This window comes from Anser cygnoides, chromosome 6 (assembly GCF_040182565.1).
Source record: "Anser cygnoides isolate HZ-2024a breed goose chromosome 6, Taihu_goose_T2T_genome, whole genome shotgun sequence".
In the NCBI taxonomy this organism is placed as follows: domain Eukaryota; kingdom Metazoa; phylum Chordata; class Aves; order Anseriformes; family Anatidae; genus Anser; species Anser cygnoides.
The window spans coordinates 36,496,786-36,524,615 of NC_089878.1; the positions used below are offsets into that span (position 1 = coordinate 36,496,786).

General features: G+C 39.9%; 1 protein-coding gene and 1 long non-coding RNA gene across 7 annotated transcripts in view; one reads left to right on the forward strand and one right to left on the reverse strand.

The window, feature by feature from the left end:
* LOC106041006 (von Willebrand factor D and EGF domain-containing protein-like) overlaps window positions 1–27,830 on the reverse strand; it is a 177,936-nt gene that overhangs the window by 141,304 nt on the left and 8,802 nt on the right. Inside the window, exon 2 of one of the 6 annotated variants that reach the window (XM_066999142.1) lies at window positions 17,839–18,016. The exons of the other annotated variants lie outside the window; for them this stretch is intronic. The gene's annotated coding sequence lies outside the window, so the exon portion shown is untranslated. The remainder of the gene's footprint in view (window positions 1–17,838; window positions 18,017–27,830) is intronic. 6 annotated transcript variants of the gene reach the window in all.
* The window catches only part of LOC106041009 (uncharacterized), a 47,685-nt gene continuing 42,382 nt past the window's right edge, over window positions 22,528–27,830 (forward strand). Inside the window, exons 1-2 of the long non-coding RNA XR_010832208.1 lie at window positions 22,528–23,033; window positions 26,061–26,157. This is a non-coding gene — a long non-coding RNA (uncharacterized lncRNA). The remainder of the gene's footprint in view (window positions 23,034–26,060; window positions 26,158–27,830) is intronic.

A 27,830-nucleotide genomic window follows, 5' to 3' on the forward strand; every position in this document is an offset into this window, starting at 1 on the left:
ACCCCCTCCCCGTAATCTCATTTTTCAAATGTCACTTTATGGATAATAACTCTGCTTTAATGTTACACCGGTGGCACTCTGAAACAGATTTATCATTTTTATTTTATTGACAAGATACTCAGAAGGTCAAAGTCAATCCATTTATAGCACTATTTTTAAAGATTATTTTTATTGTGCCAAAGGCAAGGCAATGGTATACAAGACAAATGGGGACAAAATGTAGCGTAACAGAGCCTTCATTGCAAATTTCACAGAATTTAACTGTCAAAACTACATTGCAATTCCAGTGCAAAATTCCGATGAATTAATACAATCACCTTTTTAAATAAAAAGTAGTGCCCAAAGCTTTTATTTTCTACAGTTAAGAGCCATTTTACAGAGGAAACTCTAGGAAATACTGGACCAATTAAATCTGGGATCTGATCCCCTCTGTTAGATGTCCTTTTTGGACATCTGCGCCAAGCACTAGAGACCACTTGGAGGCCTCTGCCAAGTTCCAACCCAAGGGGCTAAGTGACATTTCAGCAGACTGACTATTTCACTGAAATGAAAAGTTTTCCCTATATTTAAAAACTGTTAAAAAATGCAGATCCTCATAGACCTATTCAATGTCACTCAGAGCTTCAGATGTGTTTGTGGGAAGAGGGCTTCAGCTCATGGTGATGTTTGCTTGCTCTAAGTTCCTCAATTCTGAACAAGAGACAAAAGCATCTGAAAGTAAATGGGATTTAAATGTGGCTCTATACACAGTATTGGCACAGGAATCCTGTGAGACCCTTGTAATATAATTAATAACATTCAGTTTCTCGGTAACAATAATATCAAATAATTCATTTAAATAATTAATAACCTTCTGCTCGAAGTGTATTAGTAATAATCCAAATTCACACAGTATGTTGTGGTCTTACCAATGATTAAGTACTCTGTCTAAACAATGCAAATATATTAGACGTTGAGACATGGCTAATTATTTTTCATCCTTCCCGTAGTTTTGTTTGCAGTAGTTTAGAAAATGCTGCCTTGCATGTTAACATTAGAGCTGTTTAATGCTGTGGATGGGGCATGCAAAGGGCATGAAGGGAGTTAGAGTAACGGGAGGGGAGGCAGGATAGGTCGGTCAGGAGACGGGTGTTCACCCACTAACCAGCAGTATGTGGGACAACAGCCATGAAAACAAGTCCTGCAAAGCATGTTTGTGAAGCCCTGTGAGCAGGAGTAAGCTTGAACCAAAGCCCACCCAGGTTTTGCAGCAAGCCATCAGCAGCCCAACACCTCAATTATCGAGCTCCTGTTGTAAAATGCTGATTATAGCCATATATCAGAATCAGGGTAAACTTTAACATGTAAATTGCAGGCCATGATACAAGTTAATTAGTACTGTCTTTCCCACAAGAAATAATAAAGGCAGTGCTGTAATCAAACTATATCATGAAAATGTTATTTAAAGAAGATATGGTAGGGCCCTGCTGGTGGCTCATGGGCTGCGGGATGCCTGCCCGTACCTCCTGGTGACTGCAGCTACATGACAACCAGAGGAAGGCCCCTGGTAATTTGTATTTCATGCAAAAATCAGGTGGAGATGTCAGCTTTGTGTACAGTGATAAGAGCTCAATATCCCAACTGTCCCTCCTGCTGTGGGGGTTACAGTCCCCCACAAGTCCATGTCTTGTACGGAGTAGCTGTGTGCAGGATAGATTGCCTTTAAAAGGATATATTTATTTCTTTACATATGAGAAACCTGTACAGTTAATTTGCTTTAGTCTCCTGCAAAGAGCTGCTTCTTGTGCCACCGCCACCCTCTGTGTGGGCCAGCAGCTGTTGCTCAGACATCCAGATTTGCTCACTTCGCTAGACTGCAAGCACTTGGTTTAAACCCAGCAAATCTGCGGCAGCAACGTGCTGCAAAGAGGCACCAAACAGCTCCTTTCTGACACATTCAGAGCAAACAAAACCAGTACCTGCTGCAGCTGCTAAGTGAAAACAGCAGTAGTGTATCTGTGGTGGAACAATACAGCAAGTCTTGCGAGGGAAATCTGTCTGCATTGAAGCCATAAGGAAAGCTGCCATCAGTGCCACAGAGGTCAAGATCCACATGACGTGAATGTGGGGGAAGTTGTTATATGTAAATGAAATATCAGAGGGCTGTGGGCTGGCCAGGGAGAGGAGAGCTGCCTGTGGAAGGCACAAGCGTCTGGAAATATCTCATGGAAAATGAGCAGAATGTGACTATCTGATGTGGCATTTTGTGCATGACATGCTGCTGGGGAATTAGGGTTTGGCTGGCAGCTGAAGGAAGCACTGATGTGTCCACAGCTGGGGGAAGACAGGCATGCAGGGAGACACTTGGGGTGTCAGCCCAGAAGCCTGTCTGCGGGGGGTTACCCAACAGTGCACCTCTTGGGCAGTGACACTGGTGGAACAGATGCTGCTGCAGGGACTCTCAGGCAGCCACAACGGACACATGTCCCTTCCATCTGATGCCCACGGTGGGGAGGGACACCAGGAACATTGGAACAGCAGGCTGAAGACTTGAAAGGAAATCATTCACTAAACATTTGCTTTTATTCCTGAGGGAAGGCGGGAGCGGGTGTGATACAGCTCTGCCTGTCGCTCTCGCTCCCAGCAAATATCAGTGGCTTACGCAGAGAAAGGTTTACGAAGCTCTGAGATTTTGTTTGTTTGCTTTGAATAGCAGCAGCAAATCAAATAATATCAATAGGTGATTGCAGCTCGAAAACCCTGGAAGAAATATAGTCCGCAAGCCTGAGGTGCATGTTTGTCTTGGGTAAAGCGGTGCCAGCCACACAATATATTTAAAGGGCATCCTAAAGCTCCAGGAAATAGCTGGCAGAACGCAAAATAATTTTTGTGTGGAGGGTGAATGAAAGCCTGGTGATTGATTCAGATAGTAGGAACCAACAGCAGAATTTGGTGATGTGTTGTGTTTGTCCTGTGGCTGGGAAAGAGAAATTCCCAGCCCAGGCTGGCCCTAGGGCTCCCACGTGTCTTCGCACCCGGCCAAGGAGAAGAGGGGCCAGGGAGCTTCCGAAGCGTGGCATCTGAAATACACACACGTATGTGTATGTAGGTACACAGCGACACGCATGTGTATATACGAATGTGGAGATATATATATATATATATATATTTAAACTTACAAGTGAAAATCCTTTTTTTTTTTTTTTTTCTTTTTGAGGTTTGTATGATGTATGGTTATCTTGTGCAATCTCTCCCTGGCAGATCTGGCAGATTTTCAGGTTTTCTGCCTTTTTTTTTTTTCTTATTATTATTCTAAAATCCATAGTGGAACAATACATTTTCCTGAGTGTTTGAATTTCTCTTCACAGAAAACTTATGAAATATTTTCATTTTGGAAAGTTATTCCAAAATGCCTAGGGTATTAAGCTGTACCTCCAAATCAGTGGCAGACCAAGGCTGTGTTGGCTTTCTTCTCTTCTTGTCTCAGAGACAGAAGGAAAACTTTTCATCGGCGGCCACTTCCATGCCTGGTGGCTGTATTTCGCTGATGTAGCAGAGCTCAGGTGAAAGCTTCTGAAGTGCCGTCTGCTTCCCAATAGGATGATTTACCATATGTTGAAAGAGAGTTTGGGCAGAAAAGGAAGGCAGACACTGGGAAAGACAAATTCTTTCCAAGCTGCTAATGGATGTATTCAGTATAACAGTAGAAGACACCGATCTGATAACATCTAAAAGTTTCTTTTGGTGGATGCAAGCTACAGATGTACAATTAATAGATAAGGCATTTGTAGCTAAGAAACATCTGACAGTTTATTACAGACAGAAGTCACTGCCTTATTTCACCAATATTTGCTACCATTTTAACACAATTATTCTACATGTTGACGAGAGAATTTTTATTTCTAAAATTATTCAGAGACAGGAATTTGTTGTGAATATGAATATGACCACTATAAAAAAATGCTTGAAACATTCATGCTCCTCTGGTAGGTAAAACATAATAATTTTATGAAAACTATGATAACTAATAAATAAAGCTATTTTCAGATAATTCAGAAGCAGAAGAACCTCCTACTGAACTAATAACGAAGATCATTGGATAAACACCACATACTCATAATGGCTAGTTCTTGAACAAGTCATATTTTGTTCGTAGAATGAAATTGATAGAGATAAATGAACAAATGAACCTTTGTGTAAAACGAATGTAATTATAGAAAATTTGACCTAGGAAGAGACTGAGCACCCACTGGAAAGAAGACAACATTTTTCATACATATTATTTGGACTGAGTAACAGACAGAATAAGAAGAAAAATCAGGCCAAGCAGGAATGTGGTTTTCTAGGCATCTGCTGCTTAACATTTTCCATTAGATATTACACTGTTTGAAAATAAGGTGTCTTCTGGTAACCGGGGCAACTCAGCACACAATTAAAGATAGTTTCACATGTATTTGTTATACAATAAGCATGCTTTTAAGGCAGGCTTTAGACTGTTCAGCTCTAGGGACCTGATACATTTTGAAAAAAGAGTCTGTAGTATTTCCTGCTGCAGAGTTGTCCAAGCACAAATGACAGAGGTAGCGAAGTGGGAACACATCCCTTTCTTTCTCCTCTCAGTCCTATGGATGCTTTATGCTTTACCCTTGAAATTTTCTACTTACAGTATGTGCAACTGAAACTCTTACTACATATTACTCCCACCAGGCAGAATTAGTGAGTATATTGCTTAATTCTTAGGGAATTGTTATTTTTTTTTTTTCAACACAAAGGATTTAGCCCTGAGAGAAAGTGCAATTGAAAAAAAATCCTCCTACAATCTAAAGATGCTGTCTGTGTGATGTACCCAAGTTTCATTTGCCTGGGAACGTCACTTATCATTCTGGTCTCCTGCGAAGTAACGCAATATGCTATTGACAAAACAGGGGCCAGCATTCAATTCCAGGGAAAACAATTATTTATTCATACTAGTATCTCTTATATGGGCTTGCATTTCTATTTTTAATTTGTGGTTTAGAAAAGAGGAATTGATTACATGCAACCTCTCCTCTGTCCTGTGTTTCCCCTGAATGCTTTGCAGAATAATGAGCTATGAGCTCCACAGGAGTACGCAGATAGAGATGGACAAGTATCTTACACAGGAACAGAAGAAGTGTCAAGAAAGGCCAACAAAGTAAGTGACAACAAGAGGTCCCTGAAAGAAAGGTGAGCAAAGTCTGAGGAACTTCTGGGCAGCTTAACATGGAGTTTGGAGCACTGTGACAGGAGATGTTCAGCAAAGAGATTTGTTCTGCACTCCATAAACAGGGATGATGAGGGAACCTCATATTTCCTTTTGGGGACGACAACACACTAGGGACCAAATGACCTGGGTGAGCAAAGAAGTTTCGAGAAGATGTGCTGTCTTTTGAAATGTTTCTCTTTCCTGGACTCTCTATCTGGCATCTCTCACCAAGAGGCAATTTCACGACAGGGAGAACACATGGTAAAAAATATCAGGAGGCTGGACAAGACAGAGGAAATCTGTAGTGTCATTGCTTGGTGAAATGTAGCCTCATCTATTGAATGTGCCAATTAGAAAAAACAACAGTCAAATTGTGTCAATTACTCTATTAAATTTTACCAATTTCATCCCCACTAATTCTGGCTTGGCTTCAGAGACAGAAAACATCAGCATCTGAATATAGAAATCACTTACTATTGCTATGTCAGAAGAGAATTTAAAACCTCATAAATTTCCTCAAGTTATCTTTAAGTTAATGGTGATGCCTTTAAGGACTTCGGAGTAATCAATAAAAAGAAAATTATAATTATTGTTATTGATTGGTCTATTTTGCTCTCATTCCTCATAATGAAAAAATGAAACAATATGAAAAGGTTTGTTCTCACCTCCTAATCTCAGTTGAACATACACTTGCAAATGTAGCTTTCCTAAATAGCAGTAGCAAAAACAAACTCATGTTTTGATTTTAGAACCCACTGGGCTCTATTCAGATGGAAATTTGATTTCCATGGTTTACCCCTTTGAGAGTTGGAGTTGTTTCCATGCCTAAACTGTGATGTGGGCTAATTACAATTTGAGAGCCACACATTTTTCCAGACTGCTCCCTTGGTAAATGCTGAATTTTGGACACATTTCCCCCACTTCTTCAGCTTAATTCTGCATGTGGATGATATAGCGTTGGAGAACATGTCACCGCTAACTTATTGTCAGTGAATCCAGGATGCAGCAAAGACTGGCAGAAAGATAAGGGGACTCCAGCTGAAGGCAGCTGAGCACTGCCAAATGCCAGATTCCTGCGTACATCCTGGGTGTGATTTAGTTCCTAATGTATGCAGGGTGACGAGGCAATTTTTCCTGTTATTGTTTTGCTATTATTCATTGCTATTATTCATTCCTTTCACCAGCACAATAGTGTTTTCAGCAGCCACACGCTCCTCACACGTTTATAATGGGCTTTTCTGTCAGGGCTTTGACATTTAGGAAGAATGGTTTGGTTTGCTCTTGCCTTCTCAGTAAGGTTTTATTCATTACTGTTCTGCGGCAATGCTCTCCTTGCTTGTACATGGACACGCTCCATTTCCCAACTAAAGCACAGCCCTAGAAGGATCTCACCACCTCCTGACCAAGATCCAGTTCCTATTGACCCCATCCATTCATCCGCTCATAGGCTGCCCACTCCTCGAAACTTGGAGAGTCAGCACCGAATGGGCTCGAGCACATAGCACAGAGAATGCAGAAACACTCCACAGGCGTTATTGCACTTTGGATGGATTTAAAAATATTAAAATAAAAGGTCATGAGCTAGAAATAGTCAGAGGTCTGCCTGGCCAGTGTGATAAGACAAAGCTGTGTACTCCCAACCGTGCAAGTGCGACATTATGTGTAGTAGATTTAGAGAAACCAAGTTTATCAGTGATCCTCAGAGTTTGTTTCTTCAGTGTTCGGAAGGTACAGTTTCTGTACATACAGCTGTAATCAACTTTAATATTAAAATTCAATAGCTCCTTCCTGCTATAGAAACAGAATGGTCACAGCTTTAGCCAACAGTTTCCTTTAGCCATGGTGATATTTCGAGGGAATCTTGCACAGCTGGATGCCGCCCGTTGTGCACCTAGTACTTGAAAAAGACCTGTTGGCACCGGTTTGTATCATGAAAGAGGAAGGCTTTCAGCACCTATACATGAAAACCACTCCAGAAATACATTTACTCATTTTATTTAGTGGAAGTCAGTCTCCACTCACTGTTCTAGCGGGTACAAATTTTCATTTTTGTTTAGGTTTCTCTTGTTTTGGTTGCTCCATAGATCTGTGCTAATTCACCAGGTGTAACAGAAGCATACATAAACATAGCAGGGTTCCAGGAATCTATAAGGACTTCAGTTATAAGTTGCTTTTTGATATAAAAGAGAATCTAGTTCAGCTGGTATCAACTGAGCCTTCATTACATTTACAGCTGCTACCTGCACAGTCTTTTAGGATATAATTACCATAATAAGAAAAACATCTCCATAATTATATGTGCGTAAGGCAAGATGCCTTTCTCTGGGCATCTAGCTAGAGCTGCAGATACAGATATGCACGCTTGCAGAGGACACAGGGGATTAGGGAGGCAGAGGAATAAATACAAGACAATTGTTGCCCCATATGGTGCATATTATAGGCAGATGTGTTTTGATCAGGATCAGCCGTGCAGAAGGTAAACCAACTGAATTTTTCTCATTTACACTGAACTAACTCTAATCACAGTGTAGTTTTGTGTGGTTTGAAATGTATGCTCTCTTAAAAACAATTCCAAATTTACAGGGGAGAGTTATGTCCTCAGAAGAAGGTCTTCGGATCTGGGAAACCAGCTTTATCCCCTGTTGGTCAGCCAGGCTTTGTGGGGGTTTTGCATGTGGGGATGGGATGGGACGGGATGGGACGGGACGGGACAGGATAGGACGGGACAGGACAGGACGGGATGGGACGGGATGGGATGGGATGGGATGGGATGGGATGGGATGGGATGGGATGGGATGGGATGGGATGGGATGGGATGGGATGGGATGGGATGGGATGGGATGGGATGGGATGGGATGGGATGGGATGGGATGGGACGGGCTTTCCCCCACCACAGCTTATGTGTTGTCAGTGCTTTTTGCAGGAGGTGCAGCACCGGCACTTTGTAGTTCTTTAGAAAATAAATAAAATAAAATCAGATTGCTGGATGAAGTATTCTTGATGGGAACCACTCTCTTTTTCTTAGACACTGATAACACAGTACCAGACAAGAAGAATCTTAGTAATTTTTTATTTCTATGGAGCCATTTCCATGCTGAGCTTTCAATTCTAACTCCTCCACCTCCTTCTTGCCTGATAACAGTGAGCACAGACTTTTAGCTTATAAAATAGAGCTATACCTTTTATTGAAAAAGATGGTACAAAAAGCAGTATTACTGAAGGAAGAAGTAGTCAGAGCTTAATGCTTCTGATAATGGATAATTCAACAAAAATATTATCTGTGTATCACCATCCATAGGTAAAACAAGGTGTTTATAGACATACATGCACTATATCAGATTTTCTTCCATCTATCTATCAAAAGATTATCAAAAAACAGACTTGATTTTGCATTCTTACTTGGTAATTGACTAATAACTGTAATTTTCATCTTAAGAAGATAGGCTAGAAATCACTGTTTAGAAAAGCCCTACAACATAACAATTGATCAATTCTTCATTACAATTGATGCATTCAGTTTACCACAGTAATTTCATTTGCAATTTGAGATTAAAAAAAAAAAAAGGCAACAAACAACAGAAATCTACTCAAGCAATTTCAGATTGGAAAGCCATAACACAAATTAGTACACAAAGAAACAGCAGGCAATCAATTTATCATTTGCTACTTTATTCTTTAACAATTTGCAGTCATTGTTGAGTTGCTTTTGAAACTTGTAAAATTTGATTATGTGTAACCTGGTGAATGTCAGGCTTTGGTCATTTCTGTGTTTTATGAGTTGTCCAGAGAAGAGAGGTTTTGTGCAGGTAGATCTGTCTGGCACCTGCCAACATCTGACACAAAAAAACTTAGCATGAAAGACCTGGCACCTCATTTTAATTAATTTATTTATTTTTAGTATTAATTCAGTTCAGGGAAGGTTTAGCTCCCACTGAAGCAGTTACAGAGCACTCCAGAAGTCACACTGTGGACCTACACCTCGAAACCACTATACAAGTCAGCTGTAGTCCCATGTGTGCTATTGACTATCATGTCTCCTACAGTATTAAATGTGTGGGTGCAACATTACAGAAATGCGATGATGGTCTTAACACCACAGTTTGAATAACACACCTGTGAGCCCATTAATAAAGACGGTTTTGCCTGTGATAGACTGTGAGAAGTGGTGCTGTCACATGCTGCTATGCAGACCTTACACCTGTTCACATTTATTCATAGGTGACCTCAAGAGGGCTTTCTATTTTTTATTCTCCACAGTTTGTTTTTCTACATTTGGAAATGAGGATCCCATTAACCTTTTTAGCCTTGATGTCAAACTGAGTTGTATGAATATTGTTTGCAGGCGCATATGCTCAGAGAGGCACTGGATGTGCTCAGAGCACAGGGTGCAGAACAGACCCGGTGGAAGAGCTGCAAAGGGCAAACAAACAGATGAGAGGAAGGGGGATGACTTGTGGGCATTGTCTACTGGATTTAGGCTCTGCTGGTGCATTTGGAGCTGGCTGCTTTTCCCTGACCTGAAACCAGTTCTGCCATGTACTGGGCAGTGCTCAAACAATTGTTTATACCTTGGCAGATCCCTCTCCCACTGAAACTGCTCTCTTTTATATAGTCTGTAAACAAGAACAAGCTGACTTATCCAGCTTTCAAAACTATTTCCCTTCCTTTTCTTTTATTTTTCTCTCTCTGCACCAATACATATTCAATTGTGTTTATAAAATGCATAATTTCAGCAAAAGCTACAGGTCTGATACCAAATGTTCTGCTGCCTCATGATCACCCTGCAGAGCAGAAAACAGGGCTCATTTCCCCACTCCAAAGCATATTAAAACCAGTTTGTGCTTTGCCCCAACTACTGCATATTGGCTATAATTAAACATAAAATATCTTTTTTTTTTTTTTTGTTAATATAGGGAAGGGAATGTCAGGCAGAGGCACTTAACTGTAGGAGAAGTTTTCACGGAGCAGATTTCTGAAGGGATGGAGGTAGGTGCAAACGCCCTCCAAGGAAGGGCAAGGTTTGTCTGCTGCCACTAGCTCCAGTCACAATGGGAGAATTTAGGCATTTCTCTGCCCTCCTGCCTTCCTTGCCCACAAGCTCTACATCACGGAAAAAGGCTGCTCATAGACCATTCAAGCTGAACTGCTCTGGATAAGTGTATTCTCTCATCTTAGAGGTGAGAGAGGTATTTTATTCTGCACTGTAGTATGAACAAATAATCATACTTAACCCTCACTCTTGTCCCATGCCATTCAAGCAACTTTCACTCTTCAAATTTCATTTGCTATGAATAAAGTTCAAAGTTATCTACTGATTGAGACAAAGGATGGTTAAAAATGGCATCATCATGTGCCTCAAAGACTTTCCCTACATACTAAAAAATCAATGTCGAATTGACTTTTTTTTTTGGGGGGGGGGGGGGGAGGATTTTTAGTGTTTGGTTGTTTTTTATTGTTGTGTTCTATTTTTTTTGACTCTTGCATTGGCTAGACTGAGTCTGCAGCTGACCGTGTTTGGCATGTTTCAGTCTCAGCAGTCCAAAGTGAAGCTTTTCATCAACAGAAGTACGCAGTACAAGGCTTGTTGTCTCTCACTCAAAGCATGTTGAGGACAGATCTGTGTTTTTGTTTGACGAACACCAGAACACCCAGCCCTCATGCCTGGGGTCTCAGGACTGAGATGACTTTACTTTTCCCTTTATGATTTCAGCCCCCACAATTTGCTCACTTACCCCCAACTTAACCTTTTGTCAGGAACTACAATTCTCACTTTTACTCACATATTACTTTCAAATGTGGTGTGAAAGAAAAGCCAGGGTCCGAACTTACTGTGAAGGTCTTTGGTAGCTATTTTTAACCTCTCATGCCTTCTCTGACATGCCACAGTAAAATTCTAGGCTAAGGATGAATTTCATTTCATCCTTTCCATTATTTGCTGAAATAAGTGTAAAAGAAAGCACTAAAATCTAGGTTATTTCCTTACAGAACATGTAGATTCAGCAGTATGGCTCAATATTAATAACAACTGAATGGCTAAATCCCTGCAAACTGGGATAAAAGTTTCCTCCTAGGGATCCAGCAAACACACTTAAACCACTGAATTATCTTAATTCTAAAATAACCTTCCAGCAGCACCGCGGGGCCCAGCTACGCTTTGGGTTATTTAGCCATATCTGGAATTTTGAGGCTATTCCAGACACAGACAGGCACAATGCAAAGCAGAGTTGGCCAAACATGTGAAGACCTGGGGTATAAAAGGATTAACAGATGCTAATGTTCTACATTTTTCTGTTGCAATAACATGAGCACAGACAACACCCAGAGCAACACAGAAAGGAAAAGATTGCATGTAGGAGGGACAGAGAGACACTGCTATAATACTATGCTGTAGTAAATTTTGGAAAAGGCAACTGTTGAACAGATGTTACAGGCACTAGGAAAATTTACTAATTAGATGATTTGCAATTCACTGGTCTAGTGAGGAAAAGTGGTTTACTTCAATCTAAACTAAAACCTTTCAGTTTTTACAGAGAAATAGAATTTCTAAAATCAGAAGGAAAGAATGATAATAACTGTACATCACACTAAACTCCTGTTCAGCCTGAAATGAAATATCTTGGAAACAGGAAGGATTGAGTCATTTTTGAAGATTTTGAAAGGACATATTTAAACTTTTTTTTTTTTAATGTGCTTCTTCTTCTCTAGTCCAGATAGTTTGTCACTTTCAAGATGAAGCTACAGTAGATCCTGATGATGTAAGAAAAGCATCAGCAATGCCATTTTTGCCAGCTCTGTTCACTGGAAACTCTCTGCCGAGGGAGCTCGTGTCAGCTGGGTTTGCTCCAAGGTACACAGTCTTCGTCTTTTCATTTTCTCTATCTTGATTGCCTTCCTTCACATTAACTGCTGCCTATGACGAGCCGTTACTCTTTATTCTTTCATATTCCTTGCCCTGACTGCAGGACAGCCAGATCCAAAGTACAGGTCTCTTGCAAGACCTCGTCATTCTACAAGCTGGATGTTACACAGCTCCTACTGTTCTGGTGTTGGGAAAGCAAAGCGTACACACAGCACCACATAAACATATTGGAGAATGAAGTGCATCTTGGCATGACACTTATCCCAAACCTGATTACCCAGTGTAAAAAGCACAGAGATATTTTTGGCATGACAAGTGCTGAAAAGAGGGACAGCCTGCTGCTCTTCATGATAATCCTTCTTATCTATAATTTTTTGCTACAGTGCTTGCATGGGAATGTGAGGCAAGGAGACCACTCTGCTCCCTTGATGGTCCTTCTATAATAGATGGATTCCCCTGTCCTCTTCCTCAAGCAAGGATGTCTAATTCTGATTTATCTCCCACGCTGTAGTGATCAGCCACATAAATATGACTCCTCTAGCTATGAATCCAAAATGCTCTGGATCTGTATGTGACCTGAAAACATTTTTACATACTCCTTCAGCAGCAAAACACAGACTTCATCAGTCTGGAAAGACAACTGCTTTTCCTGCATTCTTGTATCCATAAAAGGGATCCTTAAAAGGTATGCAAGGGTACCTAAGGATGCAAGGGTCATAGATCTTCATAGACATAACACAGATTCCATCATGTTGCTGGTAAGTCTGGCCTGCCATTAGAATCTCCATCACTGGAAAATCCTAATATAGATAATAAAGTAGCTCTGACTTGAAATGGCCACCTGAACCATCTATATTTCTCTGTATTTCTCTCAAACTCATTTCTTAATATTTGTTACTTATTCATTATGACTCCTTGACTACAAAGAGTACTTCAAAGCTGAATATTTCTCTTTAATCTGGGACCCAAAACATTATCACTCTGATCATGGGATTGCAGCTTTCAAATATTCTTCTCAGTCCTATTCTTGGAATGCATTGCATCATTTAAAATCCTCTTCTAAGTTAGGAAAAATGACCTTTTCTCTTTCAAGGCAAACTTTTTCTGAGGATCATCCATGGACTTCATGGGTGTATGCCAAGAATGACATAGAGTTTTATACAGATTTAATCTTATTTCCAATAATAATTTGCAGTAATTTTGAATAACCAATATCCTTTCAAAGTTTTCTTACAGCAGAAGGTTATTTTGGCTATGATTTCATGAGAAATGGCACTCCATCTCTGCAAAAGGCTCTGCAAATAGTCATTAAATGACATGAGAACAGGACATAAAGAGCTAGTTTGTGATCATATTCATGTGTGCATATGGTATATGTTGATACAGTGGAAGAGTCTGCTTTTTATTTTTTTTAATTATTTATTTTTTATAAGGTAGGTATATCTATGTATAATAGCTAAAATAAGGGTTGCTTTTTTTTTCTGCCAGACTAAGTAGGACTTGGAACTGCTAACACACAGCATTAAGATTAAAGAGAATAAACAAAGTGATTAATCATTTCTTCTGGCCTAAGTAAAATAAACACTATAGCTGGGTTAGCCCCGCCAACAATGTCAGTGAGAATTTAGGGAAAAAATCCTTGTCTAGGAGACAAAACCTTGGTAGAAGGAGAAGGCAAGAAATACATGGGGGAAACAGACTGCCTGTCCCTGTTGTCCGAATGTCTAGCCTGAGCCAGCAGCACGAAACTACAAGACACTTGGGCAACACAATACAAGGTCCAAGAAAATAGGGCAGGAAAGGACTGGGGAAGGTCGCATAATCCATCCGTGTTTAACACCATGCACCATGGATTATACAGAATCCCATTTTCCACACGTGGGATAATATATGTGGACTTTAGAGATGTTACCATTGTTAGTCTGTGCTCTGTGTAGAGTGTGTTGGTTTGATGCAGAATTTATCTTTCTGAGCAGCTCTCAGAAATTCCCTATGAACCTTGCAAATTCTTTTCCTCAGGCCCTCAGGTGCTGCCCCAAAGGTCTATCTGCACAGTCCCTCTGAGGAGAGTGCTCTGAACAGTCCCCGCTGCTCACCAACAAGGGGGAGCTTGTTCATACCCTTATCTGCTTAGGGTTTGGCATGGATGTTGCATGCCTGTTTTACTTTCTGTCTGCTAACAACTTGCCCCTGAGTATTTGGAATTGGTATAAAGTGAATAGAGTGAGATACCATATGTTAATTCCAATATGCTTTTTGGCTGATAAAAGTGAAAAGTATAAGCTCTTTGTGAGATTATTGCATATAAATGCATCAAGGCAATTGCATGGATAGGCTGGAAAAGCATTAGCTTTACCCATTAAGATTTTATCTAAATAATCCAAATGTTATGAAGGAGGAAAAAAATAAGTAGAAAGTTGGGTAGAAAGATCAAACTACCTAAAAAATCCAATCTTTTATCCTGCAAATATTTTGAAAGTTAAACTTTTTAAAACAGCTAAGAGGTGTTTTATATTGGGCTGGGCCATCAGAACTGTTGCTGACTCTCTTGCTGGGGTAGAAATGAATATTCTGCCACTGCACATATTTCTCAGACAAGCAAATATAAGTAGCAAGGGAAAGGATGCTGTTCCTTCATACAGTTGTCCTCTTGATGCTTGATAGCATCAAATAACCTCCAGCTTTGCCAATAGAAAGAGACTTAATTTATGAAGAATAAGATTGACTGAAACAGATGACAGCGTTTAAAAATGTTAGCTAATATTGATGTTTCAAAGAAAAAAAGACTCTGAGAAAGCTGCCCTGAGGAGTTGATTGATATGGCTGCCACGGGGCCTATGTCACACCGGATAAGTCACTCCAGCCATGTCAGAGGTGATCATTACTTCTGTGCTCCTCGTTTTCTGGGTCCCTGACTGACGACCCTGATATGCAGAAATATGAGGCACTTAAAGCTTAGCTGCTGCTGTGATCTTGATATTGGAGCTGGCTGCAGGCTTTCTGATGAACATTTTTTCTGTTGGAAAATGTTGACTTGCCGCAGCTGAGATTCTCACAGAAGTGTATTTTTCCATTGAAGTTGTGGTTGTGTGATTTTTAGGATGGAATTGCTGGAGGAAAATAAAAGGGGGAGGAAAGAAAAGGTAGGAAGCTCTTCACTTTGGAATGATCAAAGCACATGAGAGACTGTAAAATGAGAGGTTCAGTCTCCACTCTGAGTCAACCCCAGCAAAACTTCCCAAATTAATGCCGTTATCTCCCAGGCTGACGGCTATTAGGGGATGGGCAAGGGGAGAGGGACACTAGAGGAGCTTTCTCCCTTTACTTCTCTAAGTGCTGGTACTAAACATTTCAAAGGTTTTAGGTTTCATTCCAGTGTAAAAGAGTGAAAAGTCTATATTTTCCATGAAAGGGGAGAGCAGTTTCCTGCCCAGCTCCCCTTTGGGATATTCAGTGTTCAGATGTCAGACATCTCTGTGGATGGAACAATTTTAGCCCCGTTTCCCTGTCCTTAAAATGATTAGCATGTTGGCCTGGAGATGGTAGCAAAACCAGGATACATCCCACCTCACGCCAGCCCTTTATTCACTAGACCAGCAGCACTCTCAGAGAAGCCAGTCAGTTCATATGGTGCAGTCTGTTCTTAATCATCCACGCTGGCTTTCCCTCATCTTCTGATTTTCCCCTGTGCTGAGGCAGGATTTAGCATTGCTGAGCCACCCACCGGAGGGGTTTTCCTATCCCCTCCCTTCTTGGCTGCAGGAGAATGCAATTTTGTGGATGAGGTGTCCCAATGCTTACCTCTCTTCATGGTTAGAAAAGATCTACCCTATATCTGTGTCAAGATCAGGCTGGTCTCTCTCTTCCTTTGCTGTCTACAGACATAGCAAATAACCCACTGCTACCTTCTCTCCTCCACATATTGGAAAACTAAATGCTGCCTTTTTTCAGTGCTGTCTTCCCTAAGATAAACAAGCCTATTTCTTTTAACTGTCTTTGTAGGTCACATTTGCAGGCCTCTTGTTAGCTTTGTTGCTCCTTTTCTGAACTAAACCCAATTTGTCCCGCTTTATTTGATGATCAGAATTAGACATAGCTCTCCAGCTGTGGCCTCTCAAGTCCAAGTGCACAGGTCTAATGAGCTGGTATGCTTTATGTGCACTACCCTCAGAAACAAATTTTATTCTTGTTAATTTTTCCTAATAACTCTGCAAGTTGTGAGTCATTAGGAACCTGCATTGAAGGTAGTCTGCCTGGTTTTTAAATTCCACATCATCCTTTCTTCACTTTTTGATATTAAATACTGAATTTGTGCTTCTGTCTTTGTCCTTCTTTGGATCTCAGAGGTTCTCCATAAATTTTTGAAGACAATTTTTAATGATTCAGATAGATTTGGCTATTACTCAGGGTAGATTCATCAGTTACTGCCAACCCGGTTATACCCATTTTTAGCTGTTTTTCCTTCTTCTGGCTTATATTCCTATTACCTTCTCAAAATTAACTATACTAGATATCTGATCAAAATTAAATTTCTCTAAGAAAGCTGAAGCAACACAGACTTTGAATGCATTGGTATTTCCTATGTTATTTTATTTGTTCTCCTTCCCTGTTAATGGACCTCCACTACTTCCCTTTGCTTTGGTAACATTAATAGTATTTGCCCTTCACCCCACAACAGCTGTGAAGGTAAATTAATGACAGTGCATTAAGCACCCAGTTACTATAATAAAGAAGGAAAAAGCCTATCAGGAAATGAATGGCACTTCCAAGATGGGTTTTGCTATTTTGTGGCATACATGCATTAGAGCCACATGCTCACAAATAAGAAAGACATGAACTACTGACTCAGTAATTGAGCACCATCTATCCTGGGCACTGAAGGAAGCACAAGTCCTTGAGCAACTCAGTGCATGATCATTCTTCAGAGACTGAATTGTAATTTGCAAGCACAAGGAACAAATTAAGGTGGCACAAACTACCTTGGCGCTGGGTTTCCTGTTTTGTGAGTGCTTCCCATCACAACTCTGTGTGCCAATGGACAGGAGGTAAAATATTTGCTTCAGCACGAGTGCTGGACAGTGTCCTGTCAGCTTCTCCAAGGCACGGAGTGCTTCCTCGCCTTGAAAGAAGTTAGATCCCTGCTCCCTGAGACGGTAACCAGCAGCCTGTTACTGTTCTCTGTTTTTGTGGTTCCTTACCCACAGACAGAGAATCATGTGCTCTTAGTGACTACATAAATTTATAGGAATTTCCATCACCTCCTTCTGTAGTGTCTGGTGACTACATGATTGTACCAGGTGGTCTTGCTGTCTTCAGGAAACATTTGGACATAGTAATCATGTATTGCACAGCTCTTTGTGAGTGTACACAATGATGTAAACTATCGGTGAAAATTATTTTGAAGTGAACCGAGGCCTCAAGCTGAAACAGCACCAAGAAAAGATGAAACAGTGCCATGAAGTTGGCTGCCAAAAGTCATGTCTACAAGCTCTCTGTTTTCCCAACTCATTTGCTTGAGATTACTGGGGACCCAATGCCAGCCTGACATGATGTGACCCACGACAACCTTTGCTCCAAACTGCAGAAGTTTCTAATGACTTTTTATGGATCATTTCTTCCTTGGAGAGCACTGCAGTGCTGACACCCTGGTTGCCCTATGGCTCGTATGACCAGTTGTTCCACGACTTGTATCTAGCATCGTCCTGCCCAGAGGGAACAATTTAGACTATGCTGGCTTTGTAACATCCAAGATTTCCTACAGTAATGAAACTCTTACCTGGTGGCTTCTAGCAAAATTAAGACTTTATTTTCTGCTGAAGAAGTGTGAATAATCTCCAGAGTGGGTCCAGAGCTGACCCTGCTTTTCTCCCAAATCTTCCTTTTTTTCTCCTGTTGTCCAATCTGGCTGCTGAGGATTTTACTCATGGGTTGTTGTCTGACCTCTCTGCCCAAGACTGCAAAATTAATTAAACATGTCTGTCTCCATGCGTGTTCACTAAGGAGATTGTCCGTTCCAGCACAAGTTAATACCCCATTTGCATCAATATTAACAGGAAATATCTAAATACAGGGCATGAAAATTTTGCACTCTGCCTGCTATACAAATCAGCTCATTGCACATCCTCTCCTTGTCCTATATGTGTAGCCTTTTGTCTCCTGTGTCCTTTCGACTTAATTTTAGTTTGCCCTCTACTTTCACCTCCATTACTGTGTTATACATGGGCAGTTGGCTATGTGACTTAATCATATCAGCCTCCTCCTGCTGTTTTACTTCAATCATCTCCAACCTTTCTCCACTGAGCTGACAAAGATACTTTCTCCTGAGCCATGGAAAACATGATCTAAAACAATAAGATAGTATTAACATTCTGCATGCATGATTTCAATAACATCCCATGTAACCAGTCATGTAGCTTTTTTTTTTTCTTTTTTAATGAAATTGCCCTTGTTATCAGTCTGTTTTCATTCAGTTCTCACAAAAGGATTGCTCACAGCGTGAGTCATGCCAGACATTTCAGTATCTCTGTCAGGAAGTCAGTAAAGATAATAAAAAGGGGTATATCCAGACAAATCTTTGGAAATATAACATTTAAGATCAGTGAGGCTTCTGACGGTTTTCAGTCATTTTGCAGAATCTAAAGAACAAACAAACAAAAAACTCCAACAACAGAAGCAACAAAAACCAACCTCTCTTGTTTATTTATATTTTTGTATTGCTCCCCACAGTGTTTGCCTGCATCCATCATATAAATCTTAGTTTTCCCAACTTTATTTTTCATTTTAAGGTCTTCTGCTCTCAGAACTTTCCTCCTGGTAAGAACAGCAGATTTAACAGCAAGCAAAGCTAGTCTGGAGTCGAGTTGGCCTACAGAGGAGCACTCCCCTGCTGCCACCTCTGTCCCTGGGTACCAGGGTGAGTGCTGCTGCCTCTGAAAGTGGAGATGCTTCCTAGTTTCAGTCCCCTCCCCTCTCAATAAGAAAGGAAGCACTGTCCCATGCACGCAAGTATGCTTTGAGATCGTCTGTTTTTTTTTGTTGTTGTTGTTTTTTTGTCTCCGTGTTTCTCTCCTGAAAGGAATATTTTTTTTTGTAATATCAATTGGCAATATCTGCATAGTTATGAAGCTTTCTTGGCACTGCATCTGCTGATTGATGGCCGTGAAAATGCAGCATATTTCATTTTCTTTTTCTAGACGTGAAGCCAGCTGCTAATGGTTTTCACAGGGTGAAGCTGGCAGCTGCAAGATCAGGTCTCAAGGCTCTAAAATGTGCATTTTCGGGAGTGCCACCTGGGTTTTTGGCTGCTTCATTACTGGTCATTACTGCTCAAAAGAAATAATCTAAGCAAAATGGGTGTTGTGTCTGGCTGTAAATTCTGTGGTTTGATATGGGAAACTGAAGTCATCAGTATCATATGGACATGATCTCAATGATCTTGAAATCTTTCTGTATGCAATTAAAACTTCCCTTGCCTGTTTCCAAAAACGTATTAAGTCCCACAGTTTAACAGTTGACATGTATTTAGTTTTATTCATCTGCTTCCTGAAGTCAAATACAGAAACTAATGCATAAATATTACCCTCTTTATGTTAATTGTGAGAGCTTGCTGAAGACTGAAATAAAACATGAACATCAGTGCATCATTAGTGAGTGAGAGCAACACTGACACTCTGCAGACACCAAACAACAATATATAATTTTAATCTCTTCTTACAGGGCTTAGATAAAATAAGTATCTATGTACTTGTTCCTTCCACTCATGAAAATGGCCATTTGATTCAAACATTTGTCTATCTTGCCCAACTGTCCTGTATCTCATGCACAACAAGGGATTGAATCCATCAGGGATATGGAATCGCCACATTACTTCTTCAAGGCCCATGCATCTCCTTTTAGAAAATCCTTCTGTAACTATGCAGAACGGAATAGGATTTGGTCCCACCAAGATGTGTAGACTGCACATTCTTCTGGGAGGAGGAGGCAGGAAAAACAGACGGGCTTTGGCAGTGCTGCATGTTATTCACCATCAGCTTTGTAAGCTGCTGTGAGGCAGGAACCAGCCTGGTCTGCGTTTGCATTTACAGTGTTAAGGTGTTTCACAAGGACTTAAATGGGAAGGAGCAAGGCAAAAATGTTTGTCTGTTTGGGAATTCCTGAAAGTAGCTAGAGAATTTCATAATCACACCGAAATCACGCAAGAGAAAATTTTGCAATGTTGGCCATTCTATCCTTGGAGGAAATTGACCTCAATACACAATTGAACAAATTTAAACAGGAGAAATAGTTTCTATAAGCAGAAATACCATAAAACAGGACCTTTCTTCAAGGTAGGAAAGTCCTGTTAGCTTAATTTCTAATCTATATGATCAGTAAAAAGCATTCATAATTGGAGACTGAAAAGCAGACCTACAGCATACCTTGCTTTCTCCTATGAGGCTCTGCAGGTCAAATTCTCTCTCATCAATGTGTGCCACAGAGGTTTTAAATAAGGAACTGGTGAAGAATTGCTGAGCAGTGAAAGCCATTTTCTCAAAAGACTGATATTTACTGGATTCTTCCTTTTTACCTTTCTAGCTCAGTTACAGAATTTTCTTTTTTTTTTGCTGCACATTCATTTGCCTCCTTTCTTTAACAAATACTATTGAGCTGAGTATGCACAGATCTTATATACCGTTATCTAGAATTATCACCAAAGACCCTTTCAACTCCTGTTCGCATACAAATGAGACTTGCATACTTTCAAGGCAGAGCAGTACATTAGCAATCAGGAGAATTAACAATAGAAAGGGGTCAATAAGAGAAGGAGAAAGACCAGGATGTACTGTCTGATTGCAAGAAAACTGTTTCCACTCTGGTGTGAAAAGGTATTCTGAGTGCTGAGAATACAGTAGAGCAACAGTTAAGTTAATGCCACAGTATAGACCTCGTTTGGATCCCTGCGTACTGTTCAGATTTGCGCAAGCAGAGGGAATGGCTATTAGGGTAATCAGGGGAATGAAGAGCTTGCTTTGTAAGTAGAGATTAAAATTAATTTGCTGAGAGTAGCAAAAGGGACACTGAGGAGGCATTTTATGTCGCTGTTATCGGGGGGGAAGGGAACTCTGCAGGCTAAAGGATAGTGTTGTGAGAACATCCACTATAGGAGCAACATCTCTGAACACATTTCGGGTGGCAAATAGGGAATTTCTACCTACGGAAACATACAGATCTAGATGGCTTGAACAAAAATCCTAGTTCTGAAACAGTTTTCATGGTGGCCTCTAGTAGTTGAAAACAGTTTTCATGGTGGTCTTAGACTCAGCAAGAGCAATCACATGGTTCACAGAGAAGGGGCCTTTATAATGTAACTAAAGGACACCCACAGGGTGGCATTTGCCACATCCTTTTTCCAGTATACCATCTGGGTGGTACCAAAACACATCCTCTTCCCATGGGCCTGAAGGAAACCAAGATACATCCAACCACATTGGATTGACACCACCAGCAGACTATACCCTTTCTCTTTCTTTCTATTTTGGGTATAATACCTAAAAACCTCCTAGAGAAAAAAATAAAATTAAAAAAAAAATGAGTGTGATATAAAGAATGGCCCCCACAGGTTAATGTTTGACAAAAGGAAAATATCTGCATATTAGTGCTGCTATCGAAGCAGAGATGTTGAAAGGTTCTGGTTCAGAGGATTAAAGAGATCTGGAAGTTTTGAAATGCTAGCCTTGCCCTCACACACCACAGATTTGATTTAATGCCTACAAGCCAAATTAATGTTTACAGTATTTCATTTTTTGATGAAAAAAAAAAAAAGCTATTATCTATTTTGTTATTTTATCATCAATCATTGAATTATTGTTGGGATTTCTTTTTATCCATTCAACATCTTAACATAAATATCCTGGAATATAAAAATGTCTGATTTGTAGACTCTCACTATGAATAAATTAAGCTGGATTTATGAGACTTACGGTCTGTTCTTTTTCTGTTCTTTGGAGGGCTTCGTGAATGTGCAATGAGAGCTCTTATTTCTTATTATGGAATTTTATTGCCACCGTGTAACTGAGTTAATATAAAAAGTATAAATAGGGATATGCGTTTTCCGGTGAGATGTTTTAATATGGAAAAGAGCATCTGAAGTTCAAAAAATATGAACTGAAGTACTGGCTGTATATCTTACTGTGTAAATGGAAGGAGAAAGAATTTCAAGAGCTAAAGAAAGAATGGAGTGTGTGGGAATTGTCCCCTAGGAAGGGGACAAAAAAAATTCTGAAGGCAGGAATTAGTATCTGGTTTGATTCTTTCCCTCTGTCAACATGTCTTTTTTAAGAAATCTTGTTGTACTCTGCAACTGCATTTTAACAAACATCCTAAACTGCTGCAATTTCTTCATGTTACCTGCTGGTCTCCTGCACAAACTTTCATAAAGTGAAAGAAAACATACAGAAAGCAAGAGAAGCTGGAAAGGCTTAACAGACAGGATATTCTGCCTTCTAACAGCTCCTCTTTTCAGGTAAGAATTTGGGTGATGTTAGTCCACATAGACTTTGACCTAGGCAATAATGCTAACTCTCTTTTAAATGAAGAGAGAGAGAGAAAGACGGAATGCTGAGTGAAGAATTCTTCAAAAGTATTTTAACAACATTAAGACCATAAAGATGCAGACAATGTCCAAGCACACAAATGAAGCAAAGGCAGAAGGCTGTTACCAGCAGATGACGACAGACCCAGCACAGCTGTGCCTAAAGAGATAGCAGCTGGAAAGGACTGAGGAGGCCACCAAAACGGAGAACAGCTGGTGGAAAACCAAAAAAAAAAAAAAAAAAAAAGAAAGAGAGATGTTTTAAAGCAGGTCTACACAAACTAGCTTAACTGAGTGAAGCAGATGTAGGGTATGGAGAGGAGAGAGTGCCTTGCAGACTGCAGGGATCCCTTTCTGGGCTGACCCTGGGTGAGGAGCAGCGGTGGGAGAAGGAGGGAAAGGTGGGTACCTTCTCAGCAGCTCTGCAGCCTTTGGACTGTAACAGTGAAAAGCCATCCGGAGGAGGTTGGACACAATAAACTTCTTGGGTTTTCCTCTGAAACAGAAAGGACTGCTGGAAAATGGCAGGAGGCTGCAGTGACCAAAGGACAACTTGCACTCAGTCCTCCCCACTGACTCCCCTCCACTCCTGACAACAGGATTTACTGTAGGAACAGGATAGGGAAAAGCTCACAGGCAACTGACTTTAAAGACCAATATTTTGGAGTTGGGGTTCTTTGCTCTCTGCAAGGAGCTATAGCTGATTACATCTGTTATTGTCTTTTTTAGAGTTGACAGAAGATGTCAGATCCAATTTCTTCTGGCCCTAAATCTAAGACCATAATAGGTATTCTGAACTCAATGGGCAATTTATTTAAGAGGTTAAACTTCTTTTGTTGTCTACAACAAAACTATAATTTCCCATTGTTCATCACTATTGTAAGCATTTTCGTTGCTTTGTGATGTCAGATGGAGAGCTAGTAGGTTATTGCTATATTATGTTTCACTATGAAATCCAGTCAGATTAATGACTTTGGGGCCACTCGAGATTTACATAATTTATATCAATGACTTGCTACTTAAAGTGTTTTACCAAATCAGGAAATAAATTTTAGGTTTTGTAAAAATATCATAATTAAAAATTGACTTGTACTAACTGGTGGCTTCAGGAATGTGCATGAAGTTCAAGTATGATGGATTGTTTTGCTCAGTGAAAATTATAAAAAAAAGCAGGAGAGACTTATGATGATAAAAAAAGCTTTTTTTTTTTTGTGGTTACATTATCAATCTTTATATTGAGCCAAATGCTGCTTGCATTTCTTCTGTACATATTTTATTGACTTCTCTCTGACCAGTTGTGGAAAGAGAGCAATATTTTTATTATACTGAAGAAATATTATCACATTTAAAATCAAAACATGTGTTCTTCAACCAAGTATAAAACTTCAGAAGCCAGTAATCAAACCCTTGTTTTAGTTATTTCTTTAGCATGACTTAATCACTCTAGAATTTAGCAAACTGTGATAAATCTTTCTGTTATAAAAACAGAAGGGAAGTTTTCTTGCCTCTCCTCACTTTAGCAGTCAAAATATTCAGATGGTGAATGTTATTTTTCTGTGGTTTGATTTGGAAAAAGCAAGGAAGAAATAAGCAAAGGGAAGCTGTGATGTAAGACTGGCCTTGATTTCAGGTGTTTTTTTTTGTGTGTTTTGTTGTTGTTGTTTGCTTGTTTGTTTTTTGTTTTTAATGAAAATGGGATTCAGGGCATCTCTTAAGGTATAAAAAGAAGCCAAAGTGCTCTCTGTATGATTGCCATATTCCTGGTGAAAATCAGCAGAGATGGATAGGACTATTGGCCTTGAATTTAACATGGAACTGCGGAGTTCATAATATGAGATCCCTAAGTAAGAAATAAGGCACACTCTTTCATTTTGTTTGGTATTAAACCAACATTCAGTTACTTAAGCAGAATACTGAGACATGTAAAGGGACTGCAAGAAGTGTGAAGCTCTTCCTTGTTGCTACATTTAGAGATGAAGCAAGAAATGCTTTCCTGCACCTTCCCCCTGGAAAAAGGGTGCAGAGGGGGACAAAATGGCCAAGCTCCCATGCTGCCCAGGAAAATACTGAGCAGGTGCTGGAAGTAGCAGATGGTGGGATGAGGCAGAAAAAGAATGTCCTGGGATGGTGATGGATGGCATGACAACACTGAAACATTTTACAAAAGCTCATCTTATATATTAAAGCAAGAGGAATGAATCTGGTGGACAAATGTCTCTTATTTTTATGAGAGAGACTGTACAATTGCAGGAGCAGGGCAATGTTAGCTGGAGGCTTGTTCTTTTTAATCCAAGCCTTTCCTATAATGCAGCAGCTCACGCACAGCAAGGGGCACTCTCTCATGATGAAATTACATGTTCAACAAGCTACGCCTCGCAGTCATGTAATATAATGGTTGTGCAACAGGGAGAGAGACATCTTTCTGATGCACCTTCGTGAAATGGATTTGAAATAAGTTTTGATCTGTATGCCAGATATCTGTGATAATAAAAATGAAATTCCCCTTAATGTCTATTTTTTTTCCTGGTGTTGCAGTCCAACCCTCATTTGCTTCACTGTCTTACCTCACTGAAAACCCTAAAAGAAGCCAAAACAGGGTGGAAGTTTCTGTGAATAACAAAACTGTGAGCTTAATACAAATAGAAACACATGGGAAGATGTATGTAAAGCTCCTAGATGATGGCCACACAGTCTAAGTGGTGTGTTAAACCCAACAGACATCTTACACATCAATTGTCCTACGAATGTTGTTCTAATGACAGGTGCTGTTACTGCCAGCTCACACACTGCTTTGAAGCTTCACTTGGGTTTCAAAGGGACAATAGCATGCTGATAACTTTTCTGGGCTTTTTTTTCCCATTTCCCTGAATTATGGCAAAATCACATTGATAAAATCTTCCAGATGCCTTATCTGAGTTTCAGAAATAAATAAATTGTTGGGTTCACTTTTGAACTCACAACATAGATCACTAGGTCACCAGAAAGAAGAAAAACTTTGTATTTAATCTGGAATGCTTAGAAGTTTAGCCAGTGCTTTTCAGCTAATCTTTTATAAGAGATAATTTAGCTTTCCAAAACCAAGACAAATTATTTTTCTACAGACAGCAGGTATTTCCTACTAATGAAAAAGGTATTATAGCATGCCCATGTCAAAAAGAGAAAAAAAGTTTGTTTGCAATTTCCCTCTCACATAATTGCATGGTGATGCTGAAAAGACATTGTGAGGTGAAATTTTACTCCAAGCTGAAATAAGATGCTTGCTCTTCTGGTTTAGTAACCTGTGTTAGAAGGCTTGCTAATGTGGCACTATGAATTTTAATTTTTCAGCTGGGCTTACACAAAGCAGTGATGATTTTGGGGGTTAAAAATCCACTGCAATATCTTAATGTTTCTAATTAATGAATAATGTACTACATTTTTTTTTTCAGGATTTGTTCCAGCTCTGTGCTTGCACATCTTAGAAAATATATTGTGTGAGGTGGCCGGAGATTTTTCCAAGGGTGTTTAAAGGGACAGCCTGATCAGGTAGGAAAAAATAATATTTTGCTGCACTTTGGGGGAAGTGAATAAAGACAGCACAGGCGGAATTCAGGAACATTCCAGGAAGAGTTTCACTCGGCATTATTTTCTTGCTCTCTGTCCTCTTCTATTCCTTCTTAGAACTGTGCAAAGGCAAAGCTTCCTTGTGAGTATTCAGCCCATGGTCAGCTTGACTTCAGTGAAAACTGAGTACAACCCAAGCAACACCTCATTTAACAAAACACATGTACTTGTGCATTTTTCCAGTATTTTTATGCCCATCACAGGAGACGGTGTCGCCTTGGAAGTAGTGAGAGCAGAGACCTGCTTATGCCCTGCAAAAATGCCAGGTTAGCTCTCCTGCCAGTGAACAGCAATACATATAGTTCCATGCTTTGTCTTGTCCCCTTCAGTCTAAGTAAAACCAACATTGTTCTCTCCCCGTGCCACCCCCCTCTGAATGTATATATTTTAGAGCTAATGAAAAAGCTCAGGAAATATAACTGTCCCTCATATTGATTTTGCTTTTATATAGTGCCTTTTCCCCAAATGGATGCCAGAATGCACTCTTAAAATCAAACTATATAGAACAATAATTTCTGCCAGAATGGAAAAGCATGGCAGCAGCTAAAGGAGCACTTTAGCTCTAGACAACACTTTAGGAAATTAAGGTGGTTTTAAGGAGCAGGCCCAAGGCCTTGAAGAGGTTAAATGCAACAGTTCATGCAACAAAAAGCACAACAGCCCCCAGCCCTTTATACACAGAATTTATTCAAATACCTCCCCATTTAGCTGCCTGCTGTACGCTGGTGGGTACTTGCTGCCCCCAGCTCCAGGCTTTAATTGAACTTTCCTAAATTAAGGACTCTTTTGCCTTCAGTGAAATCAAGATTTTTGTAAAGAATAAATTAAGTTCTGTTTATCTTAATGCAAAATACCCAGTTTCCCTATGCCCTCTCTTAAGCACAAAACAATAGATGTTATAGGGCGCTCCATGGCTTTTGTTTTCGAGAAGACGACCTTTGATTAAAAAAAAAGGTTGAAAACCAGTGTGTTAGAACATTGCTTCATAAGCACAAATGGGTATAAAATTTTTCTTTGTGCATTGCAGGGAACTCGTAAACATATGTCAATGTTCATATGATAATATTGAAATTTAATGTCCCTTCTATTTAGTTTGTTCATTTTTCTAAAAAATGTAAGCATGGTTTGAGCTGGTCAAGAACTTAAAGTGCTGGTTATTTAAAATGCTGTTAGTGAAACTGTTCATAGAAATGTGCACAATTTGAGAAGATCTGTACTTTTTTTTTTTTTAAATAACAATTATACATAAGAGTATAGTTGTTAGAGAATGAATGAACTTTTGGTCCATTAGAGCTACTTGCACCTTTACGGTAGACAAAGACATAGGTGACTGGCATCAAAGCCCTCATCCTAAGATGTATTTAATTACTAATAGAAAGTGAAACAGCTTAAGTAAGAGACCTAAAGATATTCTCCCCTGGCATAATCGATAGACCAGTTCTGAGGGCACTTGTCTGTGACAGAAGAGATTGATTCAACTTCTGTATACTAAAACACAACATCTTTTCTGTTGGAAGTGATTAACAAAACATAAGGCTATCAGTTAACACTTTGGGTTTCTCCCAGTTTTGTCTCAGTGGGAAAGTAAATTTTTA